Genomic DNA, 21156 nt, shown 5'->3' on the forward strand with positions numbered 1-21156 from the left:
AACAAGAATCCCGATAGGACTTTAGGAGCCTATTCTTCTACGGTGCAAGTTGACTGTAATATATCCAACTCTTGACCGAAAGTGTATACCATACCCCATTGGTGAATTACAGTGCTTCATCTATGATTGTTCGGATAGGGAGAAGAAACGATCGTGATAGCTTTCAGCAGCTTCAAAGATATTCGTTCCTTTCGTTTTCTGTCCTATCCAAACTAAAGTCTAGTACGCACCTCGTAAGAAAAGCACTCCAGAAAAAATCCCTCTAATTACCAAAGGAATTTTGACAACTGATTAGTATGGGAAGAAATGTCACCTTTCCTCGAGGAATAATTGAACGGAATATTTTTCCGCAAGGAAAAATGACAGCTCCATTTGATTTGCCCGGCAGGCGTTACGAGCGTTACACAATTTTCATTTCTTTCCAGCTGCGGACCACTCAAGAAATTTTAACAGCGAAATCATTTCTTGACCGTTCCTTGGCCTATCTTTTTCCACAGTACTTATCAGGTGCGTACTACCCTTAACCCTGCATGACGGTATTTATGTAGTTTACGTCTTTTAACAATCCTGATTAGCATTAAGAATAAAGAATTTCTCCCGAACAACGACTGTGTCCGTACTATTAGCGGGTATCTTATTTATTGTAGGCTAAGTTTTAAAGCACTTTTATACTCGTATAGTTATAAGAATTCAATGTTTAGGATTTAATTTCAAATATAACAATCTGATAGCAAACTAGTTTAGGATCAAATTTATCTAATTGCACGTCTTCCTCAAATCTTGTTCACAATAGCATTGACACGTCCATCACCACGATGGGTTTATGCTACCTATGACAGATCGGTCTTGTCATACCGTCTGACATCGTTGACTCATCCAGGGCGGTACTGAACTCACTTCGTCTCACGTCCAGTGGTTCCGCAACAATGATGCTATACAATATCTTATAGATAAAGTCTATAAGTTTAAAACTAAATTACAGGAATTACTTCGTGAAACTTAACAAGGTAACAATAAAGAAATGTTCCTTTACTAATCTCAAATACCTGCTACGGGTCATTTTTCACTTGAGTTCAGGCTTGAGTTCTCACCTGGAAATAATGAAAATTATAAGAAGGAGATAACGTCTTTCATGGCCCCATATAGTCACAGCGGTAAACGTGCGGATATTCAGTTATGCTGTAGAGCATGGCTACTTGCCATGCTATGAAGATTATGCTTAGGATAACGGACTCGATTCTTGGTCAATAAAGAAAATCAAATTAGGTATCTGCATCTTTCAAAATTTGCTCAGTTAACAAAAGATGGTATGTTTAGACCTGGAAGAGTACTTTGCACTCGACTTTGCATTTATCGATTCCGGAATGTAAGTCCATGTCCGGGTTCGAATGCTATTCTACAATCAAAATAGCGTTCAGATGTGGTTGAACGTATTTATATCGTTACGGATAAATTATAGGAATGCAGGCTCATTTAATCAGGGATGGCATTCCGCAATAAAATTGTACAACTTGATCATATTGGTATACTGTACAATGCATTTTATCGAACTAGTATCATGTTGTTGAATTGAAAGCATTTTAAAGTATTGTTGCATATTTGGTGTACTGATGCATTTTTGTATTTTTATTTCGAATTGGTGTATTTTATCGAATACTTTGTACTTTTCAAGCAATTTTCAATTCATCGTGAATTGGTGTATTAATTCATGTACGCGTATTTTTTTGTGCACTAATGCATTTTTGCATTTTTATTTTGTATTGACCGAATATTGTGTATTTTTTACAAGGGGAATGACATATCCTTTTCTAACCGGAATATCTGCATTTATCCGTTTCTAACCGTCGTTAACTGCGTCTAACTGGTGCTCACTTAGCAGCTCGCTTAGCAACGCTTAGCGACGGTTAGAAACGGATAAATGCGGATATTCCGGTTAGAAAAGGATATGTCATTCCCCTTGATTTTTTAAGCAGTTTTCGATTATTCGTGTATTGACGTATTTTTGTGCATTTTTTTCATTCGTGTATTTTCAAATCAGTAGCGTAGTGGAGTGAATCGCCCCTCGCTCCGGAGTCAGAAATTGATAAATATCCCACTGTTACGAACGCGACGCGTGAAGTACATTAATTTCTAACAACTAGAGCACACTAATTCCAATCATTTCCTACATCTAGCATTAAGCAAATCGCTTGTAATAATCTAACGCAAAAGCTTGTATAATAATCGTAGAGGTAACGTTTTGTGAATCGTGTTGGTCACATATTCATGACAACCAGTGTAAATTGCAATATGCAAAATCAATTAGATCGAATTGAAAACGAGCGACCTTTCACACAACGTTGTATACGATATGCTACGATAGCGCAGCATCGAGGATGACTGATCAAGAACGGAACAAACTGCGCGTGCGTAGTAATCGATTAGCCCGGAACGCATACTCATAGCATACGTGGGGATGAATCATTCTAATTCATATTAGAAACGATATCATATTCAAGTATGTTCACGGTTTCACAGCGTAAATGCGCAAGCGCGGTATGGAATTTCACCATCGGATTTAATGTTGCGCAATCGGATAGCACTTACACATAAGCACGATATATAATTACGCAATATTGTGAAATTCATTAAACTAGAATACAAGCTACGCCATTTGTAATTGTTAGTTCCAGACATGCACCGATAGGATATAAAATTGTAATCAATTATCTATGCTCACAACTAACGTAAAGTCAAGAACACAACCCCAATGTATTGTAATGGTCAAAGTACCAGAAAAGGTTTTGATCAGGGATTAATTATTTGTTAGCAAAACTTGTTGGAAAGATTCATTGCAGGATTGTATGTATACAAGTTAGAATTTTGATGAATCATGAGTTAATTAATGATGTAAAGAGGGTGAGCATAGTTTCTGGACGATACACATATAATTAATATGCTTTACGTAGGAATCAGGAAAAGACATGTAAAAAGAGGGTGCGAATAATGTCTGCACTGAGAAAAATATCCATATTGCTATTATGTGTCAGCTACTATAGATTTTTGCAATTAGATTTTGCAAATAGAAGGAATGTTCCGTACACATATCTCCAGATGAACTCTCAACTTATTGGAGGTATGTGTGGCTCTTATGAAATTCAATTCTCTAGTACTTACAATTGATCATTAATGACTTATTTATTTTATTTGGAAAATTGAATGGCAAATAAGAGTGGATTCAATATGCTATTTCCCACAATTTTCGCTTTTTTTAATAAAAAAAGAAGAAAATATAAAATTTATTCTCATTTTAGTTTATTATATAAATTATGAAGTCTTGCACACGATCTGGCGTCATTCTTGGTTCACATTTGTCTATCAGCAGCAATTGTCACGAGCGAATCCACGGAGGTAGTCCTTTTCGATTTTGTTTTCGATAGCCAGTTTTCTCAGGGGCCGCACTTCCGGTAATGTCCTTGGGCAGCGTCTATTCAGCTTTCCGTATGTTTGAAGTAGCATCCGGAATATATGCGCATTGGAGTTGTGCGGGGAGCGAGGAAAAAGCCGGAAATGAATCCGTTTCGGCATCTTTGGTGGTACGGCGTCGTCGTCACTGGTCAATCTCGGACGGTCGTGGATGGCATCATTTACGGATGTTTGGCTCCTATAAGCAGGTATATTGGAAGATTATGAGGCTTCCCACGCACTAAGAGTAAACTTGCACTTACCAGTAATTGTCTAGCCAACGATATTATTTGTTTTAAAATGGTTTTCCCACTTGGATACCGGTTTGATCAGCAATCAATAACAAAATGGTTGATGTTGCCGAAGCAGCTGCGCGCGCTCGCGAAAATATTGTTGATGTTCATCACAGTTCATCCACCATATTTAAAGTATGTGTGAGGCTGCATGGATTTTTACTATGTGGTCCTCACACATAATTTAGATTAGCGATCGCTATATGCATTATATCATAACGATTTGAATTTGATAGGTGTGGTAATTCTTACAAGATATGTGTTTAGGAACATAATAAAAATCATTGAAATTTTATCAGTGGGACGAGAGTATAAAAGGCGATCGAACAATAAAGACGGTAGCAGTTTTGCCTTGTACGTCACAAGCTACAGAACGCTCATTCACTTGCTACTCGAAATCCTTCTTACCAAGCACTTTGAGAAGCTTAATCTTTTCTAATCCCTCCTATTACCCAAGCCTTCGAATGCGAAAGGAGTTGGCTGGAGCTTGATTGGAAAATTTAAGTCTTTGAAAAGAGTTACTTAGTATTTAGAATCGAGGAGTCTAAATCATACTGAATCGATCAAACTTTGGCAAGAGTCTGAAAAGGCCAGTTTGACACCGATTCAAGTGTGGGCAAGCATTTATTTTCTCACTCTGGTACGCCACGGTTCCGAATGCGAGTAACTTTGGCATGAGTCTAGAAAAAATATAAATGCATTGCGATCAACTTTTCCTCATCCGACTAAGTCACGTCTTCGAATGCGAAAGAATTTGACCGGATCTAGGAAGGCTAGTTGATTGCTCCCATATTCGATTTGGACCAATCGATTTTAATTATCTACCACTCAATCCTCCGAGTATCAGTAAGTAGTTTCGGTCGTCGACAGTTTATTCAGTGCGTTTCTCTTGCCTGTTGATCGGCACACGCGGAATCAAATACCGTCTCCCTTCGCAACGGTACCGTGCATCTGATGTGGTGTGATTACCATCATCGTCGTCGTCGTCATCGCCAAGTGATCGTCGCGGCAGCTGACAGAAACACCACACGGAGTGTAAGTGCCCCGTCGTCAACATATGGTGGCTCCAGAGAGGAAGAACTGCTGCCACCTTCCAGCGACGGTGCTTATCTCCAATACGACGTGCCTGATTTCAACACCCACGGTGCTTTATTTACCGTTATTATCAAAAAAAAAATATACCATCAAAACCTGAAACGCCATTCTCTTTCCACAGACAAACAGACGTAACACTTCGAACATTGTTCAATTCAAATCATAGTCACGGAAACATATACGCCCAATGTTAAAAGGACTATGTTTGGCCGACCACCAACTAGGTGGCGGTAGTGAGCAAACGTCAAACTCGAACAAAAACTATGCGAGCGCCACGGTTGGGCATTTGGCCAACTATCAAATTTTGAAAAAGACCGTTAAATCGGTGTACGATGGAAATTATCAGAGTGTTACGTCTGTTTGTCTGTGCTCTTTCTTTATCATTCCTACACCTCTAGACAATTTTTTTTAAATCGTTAGACAAAATTTAGAGTTACGCCCTTTAGGGCCTAATCCCAGAAAGGGTGCAGGCACGTCAAACTCGAACAAACTACGCCTACCTACAATGCATCGAGCGGGCCTTCCCAAACAACACAATGCGATTTCTCGGGCCATCCCCATCGTCAAAATAAACCGATTTCCAAGCAGGATTCGACCAGGCTTCTGGTCGCGTTGCCAGTCACACTTACACACTCGCAAAAGATGAGCAGTAGGCCTACCTACCCTGCCTAATCCCTAAAAATCAGAATTTCTATAGAAAACCATCATATATAATAACAGATACATGCTTCTGTAATCAAAACCTGAAATGCAATTTCCTTTCTTTATCATTCCTACACCTCTGGACAAATTAAAAAAATCGTGAAACAAAATTTTCAGTTACGCCCTTTTAAAGGGACTAGCTCCTAAAAAATCAGGATTCCTATAAAAAACCATCACATTTCATAACAGAAGCAGGCTTTGAAGCCCCAAATAATAAAAAGTATTATATTGCTTTTTTTGCACCCTGCAGAAATTTTTTGTCACACATGATTCAGATTTTGCTTGGCAACTACCAAGACAACCAACTGTTTGTTTTCATTTTGCAGGTCAAATGCAAATGATTGCCTAGTTTTTTCACCCTAACTCAAGTGTCAAAATTGTGCCTCAGAGTGCCTCGGTGTGCCACACAGCGTATAAGACGGTGTGCTTGGCACCTCTTTGGCACAATGTTCCAAGCGACTAGCCCCTTGGTTCCCACCAGTTTCAGCATACATTGGTTCGTTTCGCTGCTAGAAATTTTGAGCGTCGGTTACACTTTTTGGGTTGTGCATTGAATAATCGGTTTGTTTACTTGCTGAAATTAGTCTATGTTGCTACTTTCTTTGGTGTTTGACGTGTGAACAAATATTTTAGACGATTGAACATTCGCATGGTAATCTATCCACTTATCCGCGAGCGGTAATGGCGGCGGCGGGCACAAATAACCGATTCAAATTTTGACGTTTCTTGGGGATCGCCAATCGGTTGGCGCCACCAAACGGTGGGTGAAGGGGTGAGGAGGAGAATGAAACTGTTTTGACTTGCCCCCAGGAAACGTCAAAATCCGAACCGGTTGAATATGCCCGCCGCCGCCATTACCGCTCGCGGATAAGTGGATAAAGCAAAGCAAGATGCAACCTCGATAATTTCCAGACCACACAAAAATGTGTTACAGTTACACATTCTCAAAAACAGCTCGTACACTCGTCTAGATGCGAAATGTCGATAATTTTTTTTTTGTTTTCCAAGGTCACTACACACTAAGATCAGCTCAGTATTTTTCCCATCTTTTTACCGAGTTCTCAACAGCAGATTTAACTCGGTACGCTCGGTTATCCCTTTTGCTGAATACTCTGTAAATAAGTTAACGAGCTCTGCAAATGAACTGTCAAAAATTACAGATGTACGGTAAATATCGTTACTGGTGAACGGTAAATACGATTACCGAGTGTACCGAGTTAAATCTGCTGTTGAGAACTCAGTTAAAAGGTGGAAAAAATACTGAATTCAGTGAAAAATTTACTGAGCTGGAAAATCAGAATCTTAGTGTAGTAAACCTAGCTTGATTGCTGTACAAAAATTTTTGCAAATTTAACGATTTTGCGGACACAGGAACTGATTTTGTGAATGTGCAAGGGTGTAGTCTGGAAATTATGCACTTTAGTGCTGAGCGGCGTTAGCGTGATGAAGAGAACTCTCTCATGTTACTTTCGTCCTTATTTAAACTCAATCTAGAAATGGCTTATACACTGAGAAACCAAACTACTCTTTAAAGGGTAGAAATGTACTCTCTTTGAGAGTAACTAGGTGAACTCATAAAAAGAGTAAAAGGCCTGTACTCTTTAAAGAGTACAGGCCTCGTACGTCAAACCAGCGGATAAATTTTACCCTTTTTTCCAAACCGAAACGCATAGGAGAAAGGGTAAATTTCACTCTGTTTTCATTTTTATAGAAACTTCTCTTGAATTTAGATTTTGAAGAATTAAAAAAAACAAGAAACAACGAGAACATACAATTATGTAAAAAATAAATTTTTATTAATCAACATAAAAATCAATCATTCAGTGATTTTACTCTAAAGTTCCGCCCGATGCCATGACGCTGCAACATGAGGTGATGAAATCCTTCATGGTGGAATGCAATGGGCGGAGGAATACTTCTCACCAACCTGGATAGTAATTTGACGAGATGCTCGAAAGTATAGGTTTCTCGTCTTCTCCAGTCTTTTGGATATTCAATCCACTATCTGGCGGGATCCCTGCAAAAGGAGTATATAATTAATTAATAATAAACCGTTTGAAAAGCTGATAAAATAATATTTCAATGCAAAACTTACATTTTAAATGTGTCCATCTTGCTATCTCCTGTTGCTGAGCGCGAGAAAAATATTATAACACGATTTTCACCCATTAATGGGAATGCGCTCGAAACTTGCAAAAGAGCAAAAAAATACCCTTTATTGAAAATTTTGAACTACTCTCTTTTTTGACAGTTTCATATAGTTGTCGAAAGAGGGTATTTTTTACTCCTTAAAGAGTAGAGCTGGGTTCGCAGTGGATGTTATTTTCGCGTGTTTTCCAGGTAATCATCTCATTCGTGGACCCCTCAGAGTTGAACATGCACAAGATGCATCCCCTGCGCATTTCACCGCCGGCCGAATTGCTGACACGAGGGGAGAACGAGATAGCCTTCATTGCGTAACCGTGCGCGGGTATATACGGTGCGCCCTTTCGCGCGTGCAGTCTTTCATGGGATTTTCATTCAATTTGTCTGTCATACCGAAAAATGAGTTCAAAGCGTAAAGTTGTCGTCGTCGTCGTCGTCGCGGTTGATGGCCACTGTGTTTTGCGTGTTTGTGGTATTTCCTATTTTTGAGAAAAAGTGCAGATTTTTAGGATTTTGGAATCGAAATTCCATGTCGACGCGGTAGGCGTGCTGTGTGACTAAGCCGAGGTCAAGCTTTGGAAGCATTTAACGGCTGGATGGTGCGTGTTTTTGGAGACGAATCAAAAGTGCTAGATTTGCAGATTTTTTTTTTCGTGAGGGGTAAATTTAAAACTCTGATCGCAGCGAAGCGAGTGCGAGTGCAGATGGAATGGAATGATGGGCGCTAGGGGCGGAAGCTGGTCAGAGGAAGCGAGCGGGCCACAAAGAGAAGGGAGCAAACTGGTGGCTGAAGTTAATGAGTTGTGCAAGCAGCAGTCGGGGCCACAGCGAATGAAATCAGTGAAGAAATCGAAGATGAAAAATATACAAGCGATGCATGTTGTGTGAAAAGTACTGCCTGAAATTGGGGCAGGTGTGTTTTAACTTGGGGATAAAATCGTTATTCGGAGGCGATAGGAGTTTGTTCGGGGAAGAATCTGCCTTTTTGGCATGGAAAAATAGCATTCATCATTGATGGAAATGCAATAAAGTATTTGTTTAAATTGTAGGTTGAGTGCAGTGAAGACGAAAAGGAGTTACAAGCGAAACTGTGCTTGTAAGTAGTCAAGAAGGATACAAATCGACTACGTTGAATGGAAAAAACCAACGGAGAAAATTGTGTAAGTGCGTGAAAGTGGAAATACTTTTAATTGCAACAGCATCCAGAAATCCACGTTAGAAGGAATAAAGGCCAACATAAAATCAAGTGAAGTGGAATTTATGTGAATCTATGATCATTGTGAAAAATTCATGAAGAAACACCCTTTTAGATTAATTGTTTACGTGGTAAGAAAAAAGTTCAGCCTCTGCTTCGCTTGCTGACGGAATGACATGCAGCCATTGATTCTCCGATAAAAAGGTAAACATTGCGCCCTGTTACTGTTAATCTACCCACCCAGTAGTTGTATTGATTTTTTTTTGTTCGCCAACACACATGCCTGCCTGAGACAAAGAGTCTGATGCTTTCTCGAACCGATTGTGATGAGCTTTGTGTTTTGAATCAGCTTTGCGCAAGAAACCCGATTTTCTTCTTGCGGTACATAGCTACCTACCTACCTAGATGAATCGTACGAGCTGTGATTCAAAGTGTTTGAACGATGAGTCCACTTTAGACGGTTTTCAGCAGGGGTAAAAAGGATGGCAGCTGGTCAGCGCGAGTAATATGCTGGTCTACGCGCTGGACGACCTTGAGAATCAAATTAGGCGGGTTTTGCTGTGTGATAGTTTGTTGTTTATCCAATGAAATTGATCATCCAACATGATTCGAATTTAAAATCAACATCTAAATTTCAATACGCCCGACGTAACCAAATATGAAAAATAGATAATATGTAGTATTTTAAGAAGAAATGCTGGACAAATGTCCAAAAGAACTGTTGAAGAAATTATTGGAGGGTTCTAAGAAAAAACTGGTGAGAGATTATCATAAAGAACTTCAGAAAAATTCAAACAAGAAACTACTGAAGGCTTCCCAAAAAAAAAATCTGGTAAATGGCCAGAAGGAACTCCAAAAAGGTCATCAAAAGGAACTTCTGGAAGATTTTCAGGTGGAACTCTTGGAGGATTCCGAGAAGAAACTTCTGAAAAAATCTCTGATAAAATTCCTGTAGGATTCCCAGAGACTACTCTTGTAGGAAACCTAGTACGAAAGACGATTCAGGAGAGAATCCAGTCGTGGATGAATTCGAGTCATTCGTTATTGGATAGTTCTTAGAAGAAACTCCTGCCGGGATCAAAAAAAAATCTGATGGAATTCCACAAAAAAAATGTGAGCAATCTCAAGAAGTACTTACATGAAAATACCAGAAGGAACTCCTGGAGAATTATCAGCAGGAATTTATGGATGATTTGGAGAAAATAAAATGGAAGAATTACTGAAAAATAAAGCCTGGAAGAACTTCTGGAGGAATTGCAGAAGGAACATCTTTGTGAATCTCAGGATAAACTTCTGGGATAATGCCAAAAGAATCAAGTTTGAAACCACTAAGAAATAGTCATAATAAGATAGAACCGCTTGGAGAAAACTAAAAGCAGTTCTGGAGAAATTCCAAGTGATTGCATAGAACAATTTCATGAGATTTCCTTCCCAAAAACTCTTGAAGAAATAAAAAAAAGTAAATTTCTGGAGGTAGTTTAGACGAAACTTATGCTAGTATTTCCCGTGGAACTTCTAATGCAAATCCCTAACGAAGTTTTAAAGAATCGTGGAGAATTTTCAAAAATTTCAGAAGAAATATCGATAAAAAAAAAACACAAGGAGGATTTTGTTGATGCTACCACACCAGATCGCAAACGGATGCATCGGATCCTATAGAAACTACTGCTAGAATCTTGTAGATAAAGGTAGAACTGGAATACAGATACTCTTCGACTTCGATATAACGTACAAAAAAATCTCTTTGTACGTTATATCGAAGCAGGGAAAAATTTAATTCACAAAACCAATAATGAAAAACATGAGTTTTCATAACACAAAATTTTTCATCAAATTGCGTTAATTTTGGGTAACAATGCTAATGCTGCAACACAGCATTGATTTGAGTGATTTCGTAGTTTATCTGATGGTTAATCCTGGGGGAAAAAATCAATGTTGTACGTTAAATCGAAGCAAAATGTACGTTATATCGAGGGTACGTTATATCGAAGAATACCTGTACCCGGCTTCTCCAAAAACTCCTAGGGATTTCTTCAGGAATTCCTTCTGGGTGTTCCTCATGCGGAGATGTCTCCAGGAATTTCTTTAGAAGCTCTTTAAGTGATTACTACAGAAGTTCTTTTTTTAATTCCTCCGAGAATGTTTTCTGTGGATTAATTCAGGGATTGGATCCATGGATTTCTCCAGGAACTCCCAAAGAATTCACTGAAATCACTCCCGAAAAATTCCTAAATGGAAGTCCAGGAAAGACTCCTACAAGAATCTTGAAAGGAACTTCCGGAGGATTCCTAGAAAGAACTCTTGGATGATTTTGATTAATAACTTTTGAAGTATTCCCACTAGGAACTTTCGGAAGATTTCTGAAAAAAAAAACTTCTGAACGATTTCCAGAATCAACTCCAGGAAGGAATTTCTGGAGAATTTTCAGAAGGAACTTCTGTAGAATTTCCAGAAGGCACTCCTGGAAGATTCTCAGAAGGAACCATTACAGGATTCTCAGAGGGAACTCCTTGTGAATTTCCAGAAGGAACTACTGGAAGATTCACAGTAAAAAAATCTTGTGAGAACCTGGAGGCTATTCTGGAAAAAATCCAGCAGAAGATCTGGGAGGAACCCAAAGACTTCGTTCTGGGAATAAATCCCAAAGAAAAGCTGATGCTGCAATCCTAGAGTAAACTGCAGAAATCTCAGAGGAAAAACCTGGCCGAATCCCAAAAGTATTTCCAACAGCGATACCAAAAGGAATCCTTCGATGTATTTCAGAGAAATATAGAAGGAACTGCTGGAGAAGGAACATCTGGGTGAATCTCAAGGAATTGTTGAAAGAATTCTTTGGAAAACCCTCAAAAATAAATTCATTTAGCAATACCATTTTTAAAGATACTACACCGTCTTCAACCAGAGGTTGCACAGACTGAACAATCACAAACATGAGACAACGGACAACAGACGAAACACCCAGTGGTCCAGTGAAGAATTTTCCGTTTGACGAAAAGTTTTCACTGACTGGAGCGGGAATTGAATCCACACTCCGAGAATTACGAAACGGCCAGAAGAATCCTAGAAGGAACAGCGTGGGAAAATTACATAAAATCCCGTGTGAATCCTAAAGGTACCCAGAATATGTTATAACCTGGTATTCACGGCATTTCTGGAATCACCCTTCCCAAGGTGATACAAACCAGCTAGCATGTCACGCCTGGAATGACAGACATGTTGTGGGTTCCACCCTTCACAGCTTTGCAGCGATAGCTTTGGCTGAGTATGCATCAGCCGGCTTGCGAGAGAATCAATCTCTCTGAGCAACGATGCATTACGGGCGAAGTGAGAGCGTTTGTCGTGGACAGGGCGAACTGCGTGGTACGCTCAATGTGTGCGTTGAAACTGAGCTATGCAAAACGAATAGGATTTGTGACGTAGTACCGTGCTTGTGCTAATCCACATGCATGGTTTATCATGCCGTTGCGCGTGCATCTGCTTCAGGTGACGGAGAGAGTCATGACATTCACATGAGCCATATCCAAGTCAGGATGATTGTAGCAAAACGAGGGTGACCGGGTGACGTGGATGGGATTCTGTCTCTTTTGGTGTTAGCGACTGTAGAGAAAGCGAATCAGAAACCGCAAAGACAGAGTGATACAAGTTTGGTGTTTATCAGCTTTTTTGTGACTTATACGCTGATGCTTCGCGACACTGATTCTCACACATTAACGTGTCGCCTTTCTTGTGGATGGGACAGATTATCCCTTCCTTCCACTCCTCCGGTAGCTGTTCGGTTTCCCAGATCTTGACTACTAACTGGTGCAGACAGGTGGCCAACTTTTCCGGACCCATCTTGATGAGTTCTGCTGCGATACCGTCCTTACCAGCCGTTTTGTTGTTTTTGAGCTGGTGGATGGCATCCTTAACTTCTCTCAGCGTGGGAGTTGGTTCGTTCCCGTCCTCTACTGCACCAACATAGTAATTTCCTCCGCTGCCTTGATCCTCCGTGCCTACATTCTCTTCGCCATTCACGTGCTCGTCGAAGTGCTGCTTCCACCTTTTGATCACCTCACGTTTGTCCGTCAGGAGGCTCCCGTCCTTATCCCTGCAGATTTCGGCTTGCTGCACGTAGCCTTTGCGGGATGCATTGAGATTCTGGTAGAACTTACGTGTTTCTTGTGAACGCAGAGCAGTTCCATTTCCTCGCACTCTGCTTCTTCCAGGCGGCGCTTTTTCTCCCGGAAGAGACGGGTCTGCTGCTTCCGCTTCTGTCTGTATCTTTCCACATTCTGTCGCGTTCCATGCTGCAGCATTACCGCCCGCGCTGCATCCTTCTCCTCCAGAACTGCTCTGCACTCCTCGTCGAACCAATCGTTTCGTCGACTCCGTTCTACCTACCAGATAGTGCTCTCGGCTGCGTTTTTGATGGCTGCTTTGACTGTACTCCAGCAGTCCTCTAGAGGGGCCACATCAAGCACACCCTCGTCCGGCAACGCTGCCTCAAGATTCTGCGCGTAAGGGCTGTATCGTTAATTATGAGTACACCTAAAAATTGCTGTATTTGAAAATGTTTTATTTATTTTGTAAATTAAATTCAATTACATTGTTTATAGGCTATCAGGAAAGCCCATGACGTCATTGTATATTTAATTATTCGTGGATCTTGCCACCTCTCGCACTTTCTTCTTGGTGTTTTTCATAAGGTTTTGGACAACTGTTCCGACGATGGTTTTGCTTGGGTAGACCCAGTTTTTTCTTGAATTTGGTGACGTCCTCTGCTCCTCAATCCTATTTCCGTAGCTTTCCTTTCATAAAAGTTAACTATTTGTCAACGGACCTTATTTGCGGGCAATTTAGAGGATACATTGCCTTTTCCACAAATTGAACATTGTTTTCTTCATACCAGTCTAAGGTGTCACGCGCATAGTGGCAGGATGCCAAATCCTGCCAAAATAATGTAGGACCTTTGTGCTTTCAGATGAGTGGCAGGATAAGTTTCTGAAGACATTCCTTCCGGTATATTTCGACGTTCATACTAGGGACTGTGAAGAAAGGTGACGATTTCATACCACATTGTCAAATTGCTTGCCAAACCAACACATTTTCCCAATTTTTTCGCAAAAAATCGATTTCTCCTAATTCGGAACATCCGTGCCACGCTTCACAGTAAAAAACTGTGCCCCTGAAAGTGTCTTGCAGTCCAATTGGACATACGTTTCATCATCCATGGTTATGCACATGTAATGTTTGCTCAAAACATCGTCGTACAGTTTCCAAGACCGAGTTTTCACATAATCCGTCAGAATTTGACTCCGTTTTGGACATTTCTGTTTTGGGTAGGTCTTCAGGGAATTACGCTCCTTGGCGCGCTGAACCATACCAACAGTCGTTCCACACTTTTTTGCGGAATCTCTGATGGATACCTCCTATTTTCCTTGAACGATTTAGCAAATTTTGCTGTCAAAATTTGACTTGGACGCACCTGTTTTTTGCCGCGTCCGGGTGAGTCTTTCAGTCTGTTATGCATACCGAATCGTTTGATAGCATTTTGGACAACAAAAACCCTAACACCTTCAACTTTTGCTAATTTTCTTAGCGATAATAATTTTTCATTGCAGTATCTGGTCACAATCGATTTTCGCTTCTCTTCCGAAACCCCTCGCATTGTTCTGCTTGAGGAAAAACTTTAACTTTTAATCAGTTGTCAGCTAGCACTCGACTGGTTCGGTCAGCTTGTTGCTGTAGAGCAATCTTTCGGTATCGCTATTATTTGCAATGGCTACTATACGAAAAAATACAATAGTTATAGACTTCAGTGTGCTTCCAGTGCGGCCGAATGCAGGAACTATTGAAAAATTCCTGTGCAATGAGCTTAAGATTGAGATGACTGACATCAAAAATCTTCAACTGCATACAATTCGAAACTGTGCGTTCATTGAAATGCGCAGTTTAGAAGCAGCCGAACATTTGGTTGCTTCACATCACCTCAAGCATTCCATGTCCGCGGGGAACAAAAAGTTCAACATCCCCATATACATGGAAGACACGGCTGTAAACGTTCGCATCCACGATCTGCCGCCAGGGATTCCTAATGCAGTTGTCGCCGAACACATGAAGGAATACGGGAAAGTTGTTTCAGTCGCACGTGAATTGTGGAAAAAATTCTTCGTGGGAATCCCAAACGGTGTTCGGGTGGTGCGAATTGAACTCAACACGCACATACCGTCGTTCATAAAAATTCAGAACCAACTTACTACTGTGTCATACCGATCACAAATACCGACCTGCAGGCAGTGTGAAAGGAAGGCACATCCAAATCTAAAATGCTCGGAAGCTGCAGCAAAACAAAAACAAGACATCGAAACGATGACCCAACCATGCGACTTACAATCAGACCAACGAAAACGGCAACCTACGAACGCTGTAGCTGACAACCCGACGAAGATGGATCTCACAATCGAAAAGGAACAATGCGCCTCCAGTAAGCCAAAACGAAACGCTTGCCAGTTGAGTTCAACCGAAGTACGTTCTCCACCACGAAAAAAAGCCTCTACAGTTCCACCAAATGAGTGTGATGCGCTGTGCGAGACCAACGACGACGACAACGGTGACGAACGCGAAGCAATGAACACTGCGGACACTGATACAGATTCAGACTCAGGCCCGGACCCAGCGCGAGATGACGTCGACGGATGGCTACTGAAGTTCAGTAAACGGTCAAAGCGGCAGGATAAACTAATAGCATAGTATTGTAATCGATCAAAAAATGAACTGTAATGAATAATTTGTATTTAATTTTTTTTTTGACACGAATGCACTGTTAGTGTAAAGTGTCGGTAATAAAAAAAAAAAAAAAAAAAAAAAAAAAAAAAAAAAAAAAAAAAAAAAAAACTTTTAATGAAGGTTATCGTTTGTTTACAACATTAGCAACACATAGACACATAGCAGTTCTCAAAATAAGACATAGTCTTTTTAATACAGAGCCTCAAAGGTGTACTCATAATTAACGATACAGTCCTTATGCGGTGGCGACATCCGGTTGCTTCAGTCGCTCTAGATCGTACCGGGACGTCGATAGTGTCGGAGAAGTGCCGTCTATCAATCAGAACATGGTCGATTTGCGATTCCGTTTGTTGTGGTGATCTCCAGGTGTAACGATACGCGAGGCTGTGCTGAAAAAAGGTGCTACGAATGGCCATGTTCTTGGAGGCGGCGAAATCTATGAGGCGTAGGCCATTTTCGTTCGTCAGCTGGTCGGCGCTGAACTTTCCAATCCTCGGTCTGAATTCCTCCTCCTGGCCTACCTGAGCGTTCAAATCACCTATGATGATCTTGACGTCGTGGTTTAGGCAGCGGTCGTACTCGCGTTCGAGCTGCGCGTAAAATGCGTCTTTGTCATCATCGGTGCTTCCGGAGTGAGGGCTGTGCACGTTTATCATGCTGATGTTGAAGAATCGGCCCTTGATCCTCAACCTGCACATTCTTTCGTCGATCGGCCACCAACCGATCACGCGCCTCTGCATGTCGCCTATCACTATAAAAGCTGTTCCCAGCTCACGTGTGTTGCCGCAACTCTGGTAGATAGTATGATTACCTCTAAACGTTCGCACTATGGATCCTGTCCAGCACACCTCCTGCAGCGTTACGATTCCGAATCCGCGGTCCTTCAGTATATCGGCGAGTATGCGGGTGCTCCCGATGAAGTTGAGAGATCTGCAGTTCCACGTACCGTGCTTCCAATCGCAAGTCCCTTTTCGTCGCCATTGGTATCGGTTCGCATTCTTCTCTTATTGATTTTCCGGTGCTAGTCTTTTTTACGGCTGGCTCGCAGGGCCTGACACCAACCCACCAACCCAGGGAGCCGGGCTTACCTTCCCGGCAGCTACGGGTTCTGCATTGGCATTTCCTCCAACTACAGTGACAAATAGCTAGGCTCAAGCGCCAGTCTTCGACGGGGGTGGTGTTTTTAATGGGCGCCTAGGAGATAATATTTTACCTGAGCTGCCACCCCCAATAAGCATTTATATAAGCCGTATTTTTGTTTTATATCTGCACTCGGCCTGCTTACTGCCGTATCAAAGCAGTTAAACTGCTAAACTGCCCTCTATTACCAATTCTAATGCTACTTAAAATTTGACAGCATTTCCGTAGCATTTCAAATGCACGGTATGTTTTGGTCAACAGCCATCATAACTGCTACTTTATTACCATGAAACTGCTAAGAGAGATGAGTGATGCTAGAACCACAACACATTTTCATTTTCTAATTTACGTGCCATGGCTGTAAAAGCCATCACCATTCGCACGTCCAGTCAATCATGCTTTGGCAAATTAATTCCATGATTGGTTTCCTAAGATCGATTTTATTATCAGCACCTGCCGAGCTCATAACATAACGAAGTAACTGCAGGCGTAATACTCACGCCTTAAATAGATAAAAAAAAATCCAACGCGCTTTATCTGATCATCTATAGCCTGTAGCGCGGTTCAGCACCATCGTCAAGCCGAGGATCGAGGGATCGAATCCCAATTTGGGCAAAAGCAGCAAAAAAAAAACAGCAAAAAAGGACGGGCCAGGGATTGAGCCCAGGACCTTCTGCGTACGAATCAGCAGCAAATAGCCACTAGTCGAAAACTGTTTTAATTATAAACAAACTTTTTTTTATCCCTAATAACTAGAGTCCTAGCCCGGGGTTAGTTCATCTCGGGACTCACAGCTCTACTTCCCTTCAGAAGGAAGAACTAGGTCCTCGGCGTGATAGTCTTACTTACCTTACCGATCAGGCTAAAGCCGGGGTGGCCTCTGCTGTACATAGTAGCCGTCTCCATTCCACTCGGTCCATGGCTGTTTGTCTCCAGTTCCGCACTCTGCGTAGGGTCCGCAGATCCTTACGCGACCCACCTAGCTCGCTGCGCTCCACGCCTTCTTGTACCGGTCGGATGACTCTCGAGAACCATTTTAGTCGGGTTGCTATCCGACATCCTGATGACGTGACCCGCCCACCGTAGCCTCCCGATTTTCGCGGTATGGACGATGGTTGGTTCTCTCAGCAGCTAATGCAGCTCGTGGTTCATTCGCCTTCTCCAAGTCCCGTCTTCCATCTGCACTCCGCCATAGATGGTACGCAACACCTTCCGTTCGAAAACTCCAACGCGCCGGTCCTCTGCACGTGGGGTCCATGTTTCGTGCCCATAAAGAACGACCGGTTTAATCAGCGTTTTGTAGATAGTTAATTTCGTGTTACGGCGAACTTTATTCGATCGTAGAGTTCTGCGGAGTCCAAAGTAAGCACGATTTCCTGCCCCAATGCGCCTCTGAATTTCGCTGCTGGTGTCGTTGTCGGCGGTCACTAGTGAGCCCAAGTACACGAATTCTTCAACCGCCTCGATTTCTTCACCGTCGATATAAATTCGGGATGGCGGGTGCGGTGAATCCTCCCTGGAGCCCTTTGCCATCATGTACTTTGTCTTCGACACATTAATGACTAATACGATTCGCTTGGCTTTACTCTTTAGTCGGATGTACGTTTCCGCCATCGTCTCAAATTTACGAGCTATAATATCAATATCATCAGCGAAACCAAGCAGCTGAACGGACTTCGTGAAAATCGTTCCACTCGTGTTTATCCCCGCTCTCCCAATTACACCCTCTAAAGCAATGTTGAACAGCAAGCACGAAAGACCATCACCTTGCCGTAACCCTCTGCGAGATTCGAAGGGACTCGAGAGTGTCCCTGATACTCGAACTACGCACATCACTCGATCCATCGTCGCCTTGATTAACCGTATCAGTTTATCCGGGAATCCGTATTCGTGCATAGTCTGCCATAGCTATTCTCGATCGATTGTATCATACGCCGATTTGAAATCGATGAACAAGTGATGTGTGGGCACGTTGTATTCGCGGCATTTCTGCAACACCTGGCGGATGGCGAACATTTGGTCCGTTGTAGCGCGTTCACCCATGAATCCAGCCTGATATTGCCCCACGAACTCTCTTGCAATCGGTGATAGACGGCGGCATAAAATTTGAGAGAGTATCTTGTAGGCAGCGCTCAGTAGTGTGATCGCGCGGTAGTTCCCGCAATCCAACTTGTCGCCCTTTTTGTAGATGGGACACACGATACCTTCCATCCACTCCTCCGGTAATACTTCCTCCTCCCAAATCTTGGTAATGACCCAGTGTAGTGCTCTCACCAGTGCTTCTCCACCGTATTTTAGAAGCTCGCTTGAAAGTTGATCTGATCCAGCGGCTTTGTTGTTTTTCAAACGGCCAACCTCCTCCTCAATCTCTTGGAGGTCAGGGGCCGGAAGTCTTTCGTCCTGTGCACATGCTCCTAGATCTGTTACCACGCCACCTTCGGTACTTGCAACGTCGCCATTGAGGTGCTCATCGTAATGCTGCCGCCACCTCTCGACCACCTTACGCTCGCTCGTGAGAATATTCCCGTGATTATCTCGGCACATGTCGGCTTATGGCACAAAGCCTCTGCGCGAGCGGTTCAGCTTCTCGTAGAACTTTCGTGTGTCCTTAGCGCGGTACAGCTCTTCCATCGCTTCGTGATCTCGTTCTTCCTGCTGGCGCTTCTTCATCCGGAAGACTGAATTCTGCCTGTTCCGCGCCTGTCTGTAACGTGCCTCATTCGCTCTCGTACGGTGTTGCAGCATTCTCGCCCATGCGGCATTCTTCTCGTTTTTCAACTGTTCACATTCGCCGTCGTACCAGTCGTTTCTGTGATTCGGAGTCGCGAAGTCTAGTGCTGTAGCCGCGGTACTACCTATGGCGGATCGGATGTCCCTCCAGCCATCTTCAAGTGTAGCTGCACCGAGCTGCTCTTCCGTTGGTAGGGCCACTGCTAACTGCTGCGCGTAGTCTTGAGCCACTTCTACGTTACGAAGTTGCTCGATGTTGAGCCGCGGCGTTCGACTTCGATGCGTGGTGATAACTGTCGAAAGTTTTGAGCGCATGCATACAGCGACTAAGTAGTGATCCGAATCTACTCTTCCACGGGTCAAGCGATGACAAAGACCGCCAGCTAAGAGTTGTGTGCTTAGCTGGTAGTGCAGCCTGGGCACTGTTGTCCTTCTGACTTCAGCTAGATTGAGAAGGTACGACCCGAGCGTCTGTTCACCAAGGTGATGCGGCTCCAACAGTGTCTGTTCTAGCATCCAGCGGCTGAGTAAGAAACGCTGCAACACGCCTAGCTAGATCCAAGGTGGTAGCTCCATCAGTGTGGTCGTCCTAGTGTTGGTTGGGACGTTAAACAGAACTGGCACGATGGCCCTCCGGCGAGACAGGCCTGTTGGCGTAGGCCCAATAAACCACCCGTAAAAATCCCCATTGCGAATAACATAGAAGAAAATTGCGATGCGTAAACTTTGCAGCCTCCCGTGGTATGGTAGTCCGAAGCACCTTCTTCCCACGCAAAGATATCCACAAAGCCACCTGGAGATCACCTGACCATCAAACAGAAAACCAAATCGACTACGTTCTAATCGACGGTAAATTCTTCTCGGTTATAACCAATGTCCGCACATACCGCAGTGCGAATATAGATTCGGCGTGATAGTCACGGACTTTAATTATCACATCGGCTGTGCTTCACATAAAAAAACTTCTCATCGATTTCCAAGAGATAACCAAGCGAAATTGTACTTTGATGAATCACAAAGGCAAGAAATAACTACCTGAAAAAATCTCAGAACACACATGGAAGAAATCCTGTCAGAACTTGTGGAAACCACAAACTCCTGGATAATCTCCGGAGGAACTTTTGACTATCCCAAATGTATTTCTACAAATGCCGAACAAAATATTGTTTAATGAAAAAATATTGTTTCAAATAAATTACCCAATCAAATTCTAGGAGAAAATACGTGAGAAATTTAAAAAAATGCGAGCATCCTCGGCAGAGGAAACCAAGTTAAATGCTTCGAGAAATTATTGGATAATTCTTAGAAAAAAAACCCAAGCACCTTCAACAAAATTTAAGCAGAATTGTATAAGATTATCTAGAGGAGCCCTAAACATTCTTAGAATATCTCCAGAAGATAGGAGGAATTCCAAAAGATAACATAGAAACATCTCATAATATTACGTAAATGTATACATAGAAAAACTTGTAGTTAGAAGGCACAGAATGTTGCTAATGTTTTAGTTTTAACCCTTTATAAGGCAGTGGCAACTATATTGCCACCTACACACCAAATTTTTTGAAATGCTTCCAGCACAAAAAAAATCAGCAAAATAAATTGCTGAATTTCAGCAAAATTTTTGCTGAGTATCAGCACAACGTTGCT

At 42.2% G+C, this 21156-nt stretch overlaps 1 protein-coding gene and 1 long non-coding RNA gene across 10 annotated transcripts in view; one reads left to right on the forward strand and one right to left on the reverse strand.

Annotated features, from left to right (window-relative positions):
- Positions 1–21156, forward strand: part of LOC109431502 (nuclear factor of activated T-cells 5) — a 138489-nt gene that overhangs the window by 4005 nt on the left and 113328 nt on the right. For 4 of the 9 annotated variants that reach the window (XR_009996249.1, XM_062845720.1, XM_062845727.1 and 1 more), the window contains exon 1: positions 7963–9078. The exons of 1 other annotated variant lie outside the window; for it this stretch is intronic. The gene's annotated coding sequence lies outside the window, so the exon portion shown is untranslated. Of the gene's footprint in view, positions 1–7961; positions 9079–21156 lie in introns of those variants that run through there. 4 more of the 9 variants (XM_062845721.1, XM_062845722.1, XM_062845723.1 and 1 more) reach the window with 4 other exon arrangements.
- LOC134285966 (uncharacterized) lies at positions 3273–4038 on the reverse strand. The gene is made up of 2 exons (XR_009996828.1): positions 3708–4038; positions 3273–3643 (listed from the first exon to the last, which is right to left on the reverse strand). It is a non-coding gene; the product is annotated as an uncharacterized LOC134285966 (long non-coding RNA).

Source organism: Aedes albopictus, chromosome 1, assembly GCF_035046485.1.
Source record: "Aedes albopictus strain Foshan chromosome 1, AalbF5, whole genome shotgun sequence".
NCBI classification, from domain to species: Eukaryota; Metazoa; Arthropoda; class Insecta; order Diptera; family Culicidae; genus Aedes; species Aedes albopictus.